The following is a 14,578-nucleotide window of genomic DNA, read 5'->3' on the forward strand; positions in this document are numbered from 1 at the left end:
ATACTCTCATTTTATACTGCCAGTTTGCAGAAATGGAATCCAAAGAATTTCCCCATTATCTGGTGGCCTTTGCTGCAAATGAAGTAAATGAAGACGCATCCCAGAAAGCCCAGTTTCTCCTTCTCTCTCCAGTACCCTCTTTCAAAAGGGCTCCAGAAAGTGTTCTCTAATATCAGCACAAACACACAAGTTGGTGTGCTGTGGAATCTTCCTGACAGCAGTCATTGATAACATTTGTTCGGAATGTAATTTCGTTTGAAAGCTTTTCAATATTCCATTGCCATGGGGAATAGCGAGTGTTTTTTCAAATTGATGCTGGCGTAAGGCAGCTGCTCACCATTTCGCTGTTCCTGAGGATGCTAGGGCAAACAACTGCTACAAAACCACACCTTTAAAAAAAGACAAAATTTCTTTTTCTTTTTTTATAAAGATTTTATTATTTTCTACAATAAACAACAAATATACCAAACAGATAAACAAAAACAATTGACAAAAAATAAAGAAACACATCAAACACATTAAAACAACATAAGAAATAACAAAAGAAAACTTATATATACCTAAACAGGAACATTAAAGAATCATTGTTTAATTCTAGTTTTAAATCTTCTTTGGGGGACTTCCCCCGTTCTCTCAACTGCGTTCAATATTAATATTCTTTGGTAACTTTGTAACTATTTTCTTAACGTTCACCACAATTCTTAATAATCTTTAAAATACTAACTAATCATATACAATTCATTACTTAAACAACATATCCTTAAGTATTTCTAAATATTCTAAACCATTCATAACATTACTTCTTGTATACTATTTTCATTAACATCAACTAGCTAAAGCCAATTAAACAAGCCGATTCTGCTTCAAATATCTAGCTTTTCACGATTTTTTAAGTAATCCTTAAATTTCTTCCAGTCCTGTTGCACCTTCTCCTCCCTCTGGTCTCGGAGACAAAATTTCATATTTATATAAATTTATGTAAATATGAAGGCTGGCACCAGGACTGAGTCTGGGCAAGGATCCCCACTTCCAGTAAACTTAGCGAGTAGTGGTCCAGGGCAGGCATCCCTATTTTTTCCTCTATCCCCCCCCCCCCTTTTTTAACATTTTTACTCAAGCAGCATGTGCTGTAAACTGAAGTGTTGACTGAGAGGCTACAGCTGTCTGTGACCTTCTTTCCCCCAGAATGCCCCTATAGTTTTGCAGCACATCTGTCTCCACTGGAAAAACGAAATAGGGCAGGGGAAGAAATAAGGAAGCTGGTGACTGCCCTGCTCGAATTTTGTAGGGCCTTGCATTTTTCTGCTTACACAACCAAGAATGAGCCCTTAATCCCTTCCAGTACCTGGGGTCTTGTACCCAGTAGGGTTAGAATCTAATTGAGGAAGTTGCTAGACTGGTCAGGCAATGACCTTAGCTGGCCATCAGCATCCCAAAAGAATCTCAGTTGCAAGAACTAAAACTAAGGGATGATGCCCTCCAGTCTAATGTGTGGGCTTTTCATCCACCACTCTCACCTGGCTGATAGGTAGGAGAACAATAGCCAGAGCGGGGTGTGTGATCTGAGCTGGAAGCAGGTTGGTAGCTAGCCATGCTTGATCTGTGCTAATGGAGAAGCAAGATCTGCTTTGGGGTTAATGCCGTGAGCCCTGTCATCATGTGTGGTGTTCATGCAGGGTTAAATAAGAGATCATAAATTGTCCTAGACATTGTGCAGGTGGAGCTAAGTACATTCCGATGCCCTTTATGCGGCTGTGTTTGAGTGCGAGTTCCCTGCTGGTCCATGTGCAAAATATGATTTCCTATGATAAATCCTATATTACCTGAATCTGGCTGTATCAATTGGCTGTGTTCCTTAAGCTTCCATCATTGGGAAGCACAGAGTCACGTCTCTCTTTCATTTAGGTTGCTGTTTAATTCACAACTACATGGCAAAGAAGTGTCTCTTTGATAAACCCTGAGCATCTGTCCCTCTTGTCCCTTTGAAGTATATCTGCTAACATCCTGGAGGCCTGGGAAGTGTCAATATGGCCAGGATGTTTGTCCTTCACTTCCTACTATCAATCTTCTGTTTCTTTCTATCTATCTCATCTTTGGAATGCTGATTAGGATTGTAGCCTAGGAAGTAGGGTTAGATCAAACCAGTTCTGCTAAATTCAAATAATTCTTTGTTCTCCTCATAGCCACATGGCCTGTGGTGGGGAGTTTGCTCAGGACACTGTGATTGGCTGATTTGAATTTCTGTAGGCGGGTTTTTGGGTGAATAAAAGTTCCTGGATGAGGGAGAGAGGGGGTCTTTTTTCTCCCCTTTCTCTCTCTCTCAGACAGGTTGCTGCTGGTCAGTTTCCTTGTCTGTCTTTTCTTTGAACTCACGCATCGTGGTTTTAAGCATAAACACCACAATCATGCTCAGTTTTAAGCATAAACACCACAATCATGCTCCTTAAATGTAAAGGAGCCCTGGACGGTTAAGTCCAGTCAAAGGTGACTATGAGGTTACAGTGCTTGTCTCGCTTTCAGGCCGAGGGAGCCGGCGTTTGTAAACAGGCAGCTTTCTGGGTCATGTGGCCAGCAGGACTAAACCGCTTCTGGCGCGACGGAACACCGTGACGGAAACCAGAGCGCATGAAGACGCCGCTTACCTTCCCGCCACAGCGGTACCTATTTACCGTATTTTTTGCTCCATAGGGCGCACCGGACCATAGGGTGCACCTCGTTTTTAGAGGAGGAAACGAAAAAAAATATTTTTCTGGTTTTCCTCCCCTAAAAGCCCTGTTTTTTTTGAGGATCAGCTAAAGGTTTTGCAGCTTTTTTTTTTCAAAGGGAAAAGCCCTGGTTTTTTGAGGATCAGCTAAAAGTTTTGCAGCTTTTTTGCAAAGGGAAAAACCCTGTTTTTTGAGGATCAGCTAAAAGCTTTGCAGTTTCTTTGCAAAGGGGGAAAAGCAAAGCTCCTTTTGCAAAGGGGGAAAAGCAAAGAGGAAAAGCTCTGTTTTTATGGGGTTCAACTCACATTTCTGCAGCTTCTAAAGGAAAGGGAGCCTTTGCTACAGTTTCCAGACAGATAATCTAATCAGCCAGTCACATGTCGCTGGGGAAACAAACAACCTCCCTCTGCAGCGCATTCAACAAAGGAGGGCGGGGCTGAAAGGGAGCCGGGGACTCTTATCTCCTGATCTCTTGCTGATCAGCTGGTGAGCGGGGTCCTTTCAACACTCCCTTTTCTCTTTGTAAAATAAAAAGCACTATCTGCTTCTGGCCCCTGGGAAATTCAGCTCCAGGGACCACCATTCGCTCCATAAGACGCACAGATATTTCCCCTTACTTTTTAGGAGGAAAAAAGTATGTCTTATGGAGCGAAAAATACGGTATCTACTTGCACTGGCATGCTTTCGAATTGTTAAATGTATGTGCAAATCAAACTATATATCCTAAAGACACCACAGTCTCCGCTGACCTTCATTCTAAGGAAACCAATCCTGGGTAAGTGCCTGGAACCTCTGGAGTCTCTCGCCGCTTGGAAATAGGGGTCGCATGTAACATTATTTACATGATTTATAGCACCCTGTTTTCCACTAGCCAAAAGGTGGCTTACAGTAAAAACAAGTAGATCAAGAATACGTAACACCCATAAGGGGGGGGGGACACAGCCCGTTGCATTGAAAATGCACAACAATGACTAATAGCGGCAGTTTCCGCTCTCGCCTCCAAATGCCGTGCAAAAAAGGTGCACCTTGTTAACCAACTTCCTGAAGCCAGGAGGAAATGAGGCTACACACACCTCATTAGGCAGAGAGAGTTGCACATGCAGAGCGTTTGTTTTCTCCTGTGCTACACCAGCTCAGATCAGGTTTGTGAACGCACACAAATACGAGCCAACCCGCCTCTTTTTCATTTGCGCGTGTTTATCACCCAGTTGTTTTCCTGCTTTCTGGAGGAAGTGCCACATTTCATTTCCAAATATCAAAGTCCAATGTTTTTCCTCTCTGGCTGGCTGTGGGGAAGCAAGGACAGGACACAGTGGCATTAAGGTTGCGTGATAAAAACAGGTCAGGGTTCCTGTTCAAAATAGGAAGAGGGGAATGTTGTGGTCAGTTTACTGCCAACATCCTGCTTGTTATGCACAGAGAGGTCTTGGTTCCAAGTCCTGCCACGAAAGAGGCAGTTTGTTGTTCCTACAAATATAAAGACGCAGATAGGGCTGTGATAAGTCCTTCCATTTAGATAAATATTTTGTTTAAGGCATCAAGGAGAGGCAAGTTTCAAAGATGACTCTGTATACATTCCGCAGCCTGCTTTCCCCCTACTTTTTATTTCCAATAAAGTTTCACTATATTTTAGTTAAATTTTTCATTCAGAAAATTTTAAATCCATACAAATTGTCAAACAATCCGATCCAATACATTTCCCCCCTCCCCCCCTCCAGGACTTCCCCCAGCTCCCTTAACTGCTTTGTTAATTCATATTGTTTCTGCATGTTATACAATTGTAAATATTATTTTCCTGTTGTTCAAATTCATGTTCTGCTAATAAAATTCGTGTATGTTTATTCAAATCCTGCCAGTGAATCTAAGTCTCTTTGTTGTTGTTTTTCAAATAGTTTATATAAAATTCCCATTCTTCCTTAAAGTCCCGATTGTCCTTTTCATGCAATTTGTTTGTTAGTTTTGCCAGTTCTGCATAGCTCATCAATTTTTCTTGTCATTGTTCCTTCATTGGTGTTTCTTCCTTCTTCCATCCTTGTGCTAGCAAAACTCTTGCCACTGTTGTAGCATACATAAATAAGTTCTTTATTTTCTTTGGTATATCTTACCCTGGCAAATACAAGGGGAAGAAATGGAGGCAGTGAGAGATTTTACTTTCTTGGACTCCATGATCACTGCAGATGCTGACAGCAGTCACGAAATTAGAAGACGCCTGCTTCTTGAGAGGAAAGCAATGACAAACCTAGACAGCATCTTAAAAAGCAAAGACATCACCTTGCCGACAAAGTTCTGTATAGTTAAAGCTATGGTTTTCCCAGCAGTGATGTATGGAAGTGAGAGCTGGACCATAAAGAAGGCTGATCGCCGAAGAATTGATGCTTTTGAATTGTGGTGCTGGAGGAGACTCTTGAGAGTCCCATGGACTGCAAGAAGATCAAACTTATCCATCCTTAAAGATATCAGCCCTGAGTGCTCACTGGAAGGACAGATCCTGAAGTTGAGGCTCCAGTACTTTGGCCACCTCATGAGAAGAGAAGACTCCCTAGAAAAGACCCTGATGTTGGGAAAGATGGAGGGCACAAGGAGAAGGGGACGACAGAGGATGAGATGGTTGGACAGTGTTCTCGAAGCAACTAGCATGAGTTTGGCCAAACTGCGAGAGGCAGTGAAGGATAGGCGTGCCTGGTGTGCTCTGGTCCATGGGGTCACGAAGAGTTGGACATGACTGAACGACTGAACAACATCAACAACATCTTTCCCTAGAATCCCTAATAAAAATGCTTCCAGTTTTTTAATATATATATATATATACAAAAGTCATTTAAAACATTTTTTTCCAATTCATTATAAATCATTTCCCAATATTTTTTAACTATCAGGGAGCTGTCTGGAGAAACTCCAAATAACTCTCAGTTCCCAGGATTCTTTGGGAGAAGCCATGATTGTTTAAAGCAGCACGGCACTGCTTTGAATGTCCTGAGAGCCAGTGTGGTGTAGTGGTTAAGAGCGGTGGACTCGTAATCTGGGGAACCGGGTTCGCGTCTCCACTCCTCCACATGCAGCTGCTGGGTGACCTTGGGCTAGTCACACTTCTCTGAAGTCTCTCAGCCCCACTCACCCCACAGAGTGTTTGTTGTGGGGGAGGAAAGGAAAGGAGAATGTTAGCCGCTTTGAGACTCCTTCGGGTAGTGAAAAGCGGGATATCAAATCCGAACCCTTCTTCTTCTTCTGTGCAGATGGGACCACACCAAGAAGGATTATCCATGAGAAAAATGTACTTGGCACCTTCTGTAGAAAACAATATGGGCCAAGGAGCAGCTGAAGCTATGCGCCAACATGAACTCTGCAACTGTGGCCTCCAAGCATTGCCAAACCACCAGGAGGAATTCTGGATCAACTTCCTTCATGGTTCTTGCAGTGCATGAAGATGAGAAGTCAGACGCAAACACGAACTTCCTCCTGTTTCCTCTCTTCCCATCACTGTCTCAGGAGTGTAATTTGGGGTCAGCAAATACGCACATGGACCAGGGGGCATGGTGGAGAGGAGCAAAATTATTATTATTATTCAAGTAAGGAATCCAAGGGCTTCCGCAGCCCAGAGGACTGAATGACCTGTACCCAAAGCAGAACAGCATGATGCACAAGGCATTGGCAAAACGGTGTGACACCCCTCCTTCCTGCCTATCTTCACTAAGCAGATGGTTATCTTGAATGGCAAGGTGCCATTCTGCTGGTATTTCTCAAGCTAGTTTGCTGATAGAGTGCTTTAGAAGATGCGCTACGAAGTTTAGCACGGGTGGCGCTGTGGGTTAAACCATGGAGTCTAGGGCTTGCTGATCAGAAGATCGGCGGTTCAAATCCCCACGACAGGGTGAGCTCCCGTTGCTCGGTCCCAGCTCCTGCCCACCTAGCAGTTCGAAAGCACATCAAAGTGCAAGTAGATAAATAGGGACCGCTCCGGCGGGAAGGTAAACAGTGTTTTCGTGCGCTGCTCTGGTTCGCCAGAAGCAGCTTAGTCATGCTGGCCACATAACCCGGAAGCTGTACGCCGGCTCCCTTGGCCAGTAACGTGAGATGAGCGCCGCAACTCCAGAGTCGGACGCGACTGGACCTAATGGTCAGGGGTCCCTTTACCTTTTAAGCACAATTCAAAGTGCTGGTGCTGGCCTTTAAAGAGCCAAACGTCCTTTGCCCTGTATACCTGAAGGAACATCTCCATTCCCATCGTCTAGCCTGGACACTGAGGTCCAGCGCCGAGGGCCTTCTGGTGGTTCCCTCATTGCGGGAAGTGAGATTACGGGGAACCAGGCAGAGGGCCTTCTCGGTAGTGGCGCCTGCCCACCCATCAGATTTCAAGAAAATAAACATCTATCTGACTTTTAGAAGACATCTGAAGGCAGCCCTGTACAGAGAAGTTGTTGTTGTTGTTGATATTTTGCTGGAAGCCACCCAGATGTTGATGTGGCCTTGTCAGACATAACCTCCACAAGCAGGGCCGGCCCAACACACTTTGCTGTCTGAGGCAAAGAACAAGATGTTTCCTCCCTCCATTGCCTCTGAGGGGAGCAGGCAAGCTTAAGGGGCCCAAGAAAGACTTCATGGCACACACCCAAGAGCTCTGTCCCCTCGCCACCCTTCAGCATAGGCTGCTGAGGCAGCTGTATCACTTGGCCTCCTGGTAGGGCCAGCTCCATCTACATGTTAGGAGAGCACATTGGTGGACTTGGACCACATTCACTCCCATGCATCTAAAGTGATACAGTATGATACCACAGAATCATAGAGTTGGGAAGGGACCCCAAGGGTCATCCAGTCCAACCCCCTGCAATGCAGGAATCTCAGCTAAAGCATCCAGGACAGATGGCCATCCAAACACTTGAAACTGTCATGCCCCACCCTCAAGGATGCCAAAAATTGTTAGGAGACTTCCTATTCCCCTCGCAGAGCTACAGTTCCCAGAATTGCCTGGGTAGAGAGATTGCCTATTAAACCATAAAGGCTTCTGGCGGTGCTCCTGGGCAGGTTCTGAGTTTTTGGTTTAAAAAAAATATGTCTCTAGCCCTGCGAGAAATAAAAATTTGGGGCAAAGTGTGCAGCACCTTCTAAGCCGTATCTGTGAAAGGAGTGTGATGTGGGCACATTGTAATTTTCCCCTGGTACTGAGGAATGTTCCCTTTTGTTATTAGACAGCAACATCAACAGTGTGTGTGTGTGTGATCTCCATAATTGGGACGTAGCTGTCTTCCCATGGTAAATATAAGGCTGTCAAGAGTGGTTGTCTCTCTCATTTTGGGTTATGCCATTCCCCACAGCCAGCCATTTTGCATTGTGCCATGCTTCCTCTGTGGAAGCTATTTTGTGGCACCCCCAGCACTCTCAAAATTCAAAATGTGTCCACTCTTCTAAAAAGCTGGCGGCCCCTGGGCTGATCCATAGAGACTCTAGTGTATATTGTTAACACTAATTGGAATCCTTACCCGCCGTGTCAGGCTAAACCACTCCATCTCCTGACCCCAAACAGGGGCTCTCTTCAGCAGTCTCCAATAGGTTTCTTGTGACCAGGCCAATGGGCCTGCTTTTGAATTTCATTAACTGTGTGTCATAAGATACGCCACCCATCATTGACTCCTCATCCATACAGCTCTCCCCCCCCCTCTACACACTGCAGATTTGCTCTCTTAGGGACTCCCTTGTCCTGTGGGAATATCAATTCAAAGGGGTCCCATTGACTGGTGCGATTGTCCCCAGTGGATTTCTAAGCAGAAGGAGTTTGTGGAGCCAAGTCGGTGTGGTTCATCTCGAAGTCTCTCCAAGGAAATGGCTGCCTTTGTGAACTTTAATTTCTTTTTGTTGGTGCTGTTCCTGGCTATAGCTGCTGCTGTCTGTGAGTATGGGGCAATATCCCTCAGCCCTTAATTTTTAAAGGGATAACTATCATAGAATCCTAGAGTTGGAAGAGACCACGAGGGCCATCCAGTCCAACCCCCTGCCAAGCAGGAAACACCATCAAAGCATTCCTGACAGGTGGCTGTCGAGCCTCTGCTTAAAGACCTCCAAAGAAGGAGATATCAATATCCCTTATCCCTTGACCTTAAAAAAATGACAAATCAATCCCCTTTCCTCAAAGGGACTTGGAGTGGGACGTACAATTTTAAAGCAGAGGTTGGTAGCCATCTGCCAGGGATGCTCGTAATCTGGGGAACCGGGTTCGCGTCTCCGCTCCTCCGCATGCAGCTGCTGGGTGACCTTGGGCTAGTCACACTTCTCTGAAGTCTCTCACCCCACTCACCTCACAGAGTGTTTGTTGTGGGGGAGGAAGGGAAAGGAGAATGTTAGCCGCTTTGAGACTCCTTCGGGTAGCGAAAAGCGGGATATCAAATCCAAACTCTTCTTCTTCTTCTTCTTTAGCTGTGATTCCTACATTGCAGGGGTTTGGACTACAGGACCCTTAGGGATAGCTTCCCACTTGACAATTCTATGGTTCTGCCATTCCTATTTTATCCCCACAATGTGAAATAAGTGAGGCTGAGGTGGTAAGTGGCCCAGGTCACCCAGTGAGCTTCACGGCTGTCTAGATGCAAAGATTGCATTGCCTTGAAATATTTTACCTGCCACAATGCAAGAGGGTCGTTTAGTCCAACCCCCTGCAATGCAGGAATGCGTAGACACAGTTTGTCCGTGGGTACAGTGTAATAATGTGTGTGAAGGAGTCTGCCGAGTCCAGCCACTGGTCCACCCATCCCAGTATTGTCTGCAATGAAGATAGACATGGGTGGCGCTGTGGTCTAAACCACTGAGCCTCTTGGGCTTGCTGATAGGAAGGTCGGTGGTTTGAATCCCCACAACATAGTGAGCTCCCGTTGCTCTGTCCCAGCTCCTGCCAACCTAGCAGTTCGAAAGCACGCCAGTGCAAGTAGATAAATAGGTATAGCTGTGACGGGAAGGTAAACAGTGTTTCTGTGCACTCTGGTTTCTGTCACGGTGTCCCGTTGTGCCAGAAGCAGTTTAGTCCTGCTTGCCACATGACCCGGAAAGCTGTCTGTGGACAAACGCCGGCTCCCTCGGCCTGAAAGCGAGATGAGCGCCGCAACCCGAGAGTCACTTTTGACTGGACTTAACCATCCAAGGGTCCTTTACCTTTACCTGTCTGCAATGACTTGCAGTTTCACCCTTCCCTGCTTGGAGATGGCAGGAATTGAACTCGCCACCTTCTGCATACAAATGCTCTGCCGCTGAGCCACAGCCCTTGCCCAACACCTGTGCATTATGCTTGCCCACAGGGAGAAGGTATCAAGGGAAGAACGAAATTTCCTGTTGCTTGCAGCAGACAAAAAGCATGCCGCGAGGATTTAGTCCCCCAAAATCTCCCCCTCTGGGCGAACTGCAACGGAACCTATCTTTTAAGAGGACATTCATGTGCTTGGTTTTTCCTTTCTGCTGTTGCCGTTGACAGGTCTGGATGTTCGCGCTGGGGAATGGGGTTGTGGAAACTACAGAGGCTACTGCCGCAAGGATTGTTTCCCCCAGGAAAAGTCTCTGGGGCCCGAAGACTGTGCTGAAGGCTTGGTGTAAGTCTCATTTTTATGCCCCCTTTCCTGTTCTCATCTTTCTGTTGTCAAGATGATAAATAATCCTCAGAGCACAACAACCTGGTGGGAAATCAGGGAAACCAAACTTAAATGGAAACTAGGCAACGGAACCAAACTCCTGTAACACGATGGCTGAAATGTTCTTTATTTATTTCTTGCATTTATAGCCCAACTTTTCTCTAAGGATCTCAAGGTGGTGTACACAAATTCTCCCCCACCCTCTTTTAATCCCAACAACAACCCTGAGAGGGAGGTTAGGCTGAGAGTGAGTGACTGGCTCCAAGGTCACCCAGTGAGCCCCACGAATGAGTGAAGATTTGAACCCTGGTCTCCCAGGTCCTAGTCCCGGATTCTCAGCGCTACACAACACTGGCTTTTGGTGGGGTGCGCAAGTGTCCCACTTGATGGAGTACAGTCCTCTCGTTGCCTGATGCAAGCCCAGTTTAAAGAGACAGAGAAAGAGAGAGCTACGTGCCTGAGAAAACTATCTCATGGCACACCGAAAACCAATTTTCAGTTTCTGCCAGCATCCAAAAATCTACAGAATTGGGTAGAACTTCTTAAATTGCATGTGACTTGGTGGTAACAGAAATCTAATATTCTGTGAACTGCCCTGAGAGCTCTGAGTGTAGGATGGTATATAAATTCAATAAATAAATAAAATAAAAATAGTAGTTGCCCGTCAATAGTTTGCAAGTGACCTGGGCAGCCTTCTCCGGTATGGTGAGATGCATCATGTGCAGTTTAAATCCTAGCAATTATTTCTAAATTTGTATCTATCTATCTATGAATTAAGGGACGCGGGTTGCGCTGTGGGTTAAACCACAGAGCCTAGGGCTTGCCGATCAGAAGGTCGGAGGTTCGAATCCCCACGAAGTGGTGAGCTCCCGTTGCTCGGTCCCAGCTCCTGCCCACCTAGCAGTTTGAAAGCACATCAAAGTGCAAGTAGATAAATAGGTACCACTCTGGCAGGAAGGTAAACAGCGTTTCTGTGCGCTGCTCTGGTTCGCCAGAAGCGGCTTAGTCCTGCTGGCCAAATAACCTGAAAGCTGTATGCTGGCTCCCTCGGCCAGTAATGCAAGATGAGCGCCACAACCCCAGAGTCAGACATGACTGGACCTAACGGTCAGGGGTCCCTTTACCTTTATATATGGTACATATATCTTGGACAGGTTTGGGTTTGCTATTAATTTGGTGTACTAGCAGTGCATTCTCTTAACCATTCATTCTTTCTGTTTACAGCTGCTGCATATCAGGCATGTTGGGGTAGCAATTTGGGTTAATAACCGAGTGACTGGGCTGTGAAGAGAATTTCTTGAGGACGGTTGAAGGAGGGCAGGCAACAAAGCGCACAAAACGGCAGCCCCTTCATTACAGCAAACAGCTTGCAAACAATAAAATTATTTCTCCTCGGCTTTTGCTCTGACTTACGATGAATCGTTTCTTTATCATTAGTTATGGCAGCTTTGCTACCCAGACCTAGGAGCGGGCAGGAAAAGAAAAGATGGGCTGGGGGAAGGGTCCCTTCTGTCACACTTCTGAGCTCAGGGCACCTACGGGTGCCTCCAGATTATCACCGTTTTGCAGGACAGACTCGGGTGCATGGCGGCACTCTAGATTTGCACATTTAAAGTGGATTAAAGCACTCTAGCACAACAAATAAACTTTTCTAAAGGTGCCTTTTAGATTTGTTGTTTTGCTGTCTGGAAAGTAGCAGGGAAGTGCATTGAAAAGTATGGATGGAACGAAAGATTAACAGGAAGATGTGCAAACACTCCCACAGAGAAATCAGAATGGATGAATGCTCTGCCCTGCACACTGGGCCGGTTTCTGAACCTTTTCCGACTGTACATCCTTTAAATAATAATAATAATAATAATAATAATAATAATAATAATAATAATAATAATAAAAAATATGCATTTTCCATAGTTTGATACATCCATTTTATAATCATTTATCCTACATTATTTTATTTCCCCACACACCCCTCCATGGGTTCATATTTAATCCTTGTTGAGCTGCATTTCCTTAATTACTACCCCTCTTCCGGTTGTTTTTAACTCCTGCTCAAATATCTTGTCCTACTTGGAAATTTATCTAGCTACTATAATTATTTAAGTATTCTCCATATATTTACACTCAACAAGGCTAGCTCCGCAAATTCTATTCACTTATTCTGCCAGTCTTCTTTTGTCTTCCACTTTTGTGCATGGATTATTCTGGCCGCTGCCGTTACACATCCTTTTGTAGGTGAGGCGACTGGAACTGTACACAGTACTCCAGGTGTGGTCACACCACCGATTTACACAATGGCACCATGATATTGGCATCTTTATTTTTGATTCATCTTTCCTAATGATCGCTAGCATGGGGTTTGCCTTTATCATAGCAGCAGCACCCTGCATTTACAGCTTCACCGAGCTCCCTACTGTCTCACTCCTGGACTACAATTCCTACCATCCCTTATCAATGGTTGGGACTCATGCAAATTGGGAGTCCAACAACATCTGAGCCCCGGTCCTGGGAAAAGGCCAATAGTCGTGCCTTGGTTTTCGAACAGAATGCGTTCTGGAAGTCTGTTCGACTTCCGGAACATTCGGAAACCAAGGTGCGGCTTCCGATTGGCTCCTGATTGCGCAGGTGCGCAGGAAACAATAGCATAAGCCGCATCAGACATTCAGCTTCCCAAAAAGTTTGAAAACCGAAACACTCATTTCTGGGTTTTGATCATTCGGGAGCCGAAACGTTTGACAACCAGGTTCGACTTATATGACTTATACGCCATCCATCTGACTGGGTTGCCCAGCCACTCTGGGCAGCTTCCAACATAATATAAAAACACAGTCAAGCACATTAAATTAAAGGCTTCCCAGTACAGGGCTGCCTTCAGATATCTTTGGAAAGTTGCGTAATCAGATGTCAGAGAGGCAGGGATGGCGTTCCACATCTGGAAGGCATCAGGTTCCCCACCTGTGGGTTTATTATTATTATTTTGGATGCCACCCTTCAACTGCAGATCACAGAGCAGTTTTCAACATATAGCACGGGATACATACTGTGGAGGAAATGGCCATGGGGATTTCCTGGTTATAAGAGCTGCTGAATGCATAGCTGTCAACTTTTCCCTTTTTTTAAGGGAAATTCCCTTATTCCGAATAGGATTCCTCGCAAGAAAAGGGAAAAGTTGACAGCTATGTGAATGGATATTTGGAGGGTGACGGCTTTATCCATACGGAGACATTATTTATTATAATCGTGTCTGTTTGCTGGCATTGATCAGAGGCTGTGAAGATATTGGTTTTTGAATGCAACGGGATGAGATTAGAAAAGCGCTCCGGAGTCCGAGATATGGGGAACTCATAAATTAAAAATTTGGTATAATTGGAATTGTTATAATTGGAATTGTATAATTCAGGGGTGGCCAACTTCCAAGAGACTGTGATCTACTCACAGAGTTAAAAACTGGCAGTGATCTACCCCCTTTTGGGGGGTTCAGGTCAAAGTTGTTGGGCCTTTTTTAGGAAGGAAAGCCCTGTTTTGGGGGGTTCATGCAAAAGTTGTTGAGCTTCTTTAGGGAAGAGGAAAGCGACGTTGAGCTTGCTTTTTTTTTTTTTTTTAGGAAGGAAAGCCCTATTTTTGGTGGTTCAGGTCATTCTAGGGGTGTAGGGCAAAGATGTTGAGCTTTTTTTAGAGGAGCCAAAGGTTTTTTAGCTTCTTTGGAGGGAGCTACTGATCTACCAGTGATCTACCACAGACATCCAGTGATCTACTGGTAGATCACGATCTACCCGTTGGACATGCCTGGTATAATTAATTTGGATTGTAATTCGATTGGTAATTGGAAATATATATTGTAAAATCAATAAATATGATTTATAAAAAAAGACAGCTATGTGAATGGAGCCTCCATGTCCAGAGGCAGTCTACCTCTGAATTACCAGCGGTTCAGGGAGGGGCAAAGCAGCTGCGGTGGCGGGGAGGGGTCCTGCCGTCGCCTCCTTCATGCCCGGCCTTCCAACCTATTTGGAAGGCATTATGGCCCGCCCTAGCGGGGGCAAAAATGTACGCGAGCGAGACGATACAGCCTTGAAACGCCGATGGCCGCCTTCCCCGAGACCCGGCGCCCTCCCTGGACCTTCTGGACTACAACTCCCGTCAGCCCCTGGGAGAGCGGCTGAAACACGTACGCGGGAAGCGGAGGCGCCTCAGCCGCCCTTTGGCCCGGTGCGGCTTCCGTAACGCGCGCGCGAGAAAGAGAAAGACCGCGCTGAGCGTGTCCCCGCG

The sequence above is a fragment of the Lacerta agilis genome, chromosome 4 (genome assembly GCF_009819535.1).
Source record: "Lacerta agilis isolate rLacAgi1 chromosome 4, rLacAgi1.pri, whole genome shotgun sequence".
Taxonomy (NCBI): domain Eukaryota; kingdom Metazoa; phylum Chordata; class Lepidosauria; order Squamata; family Lacertidae; genus Lacerta; species Lacerta agilis.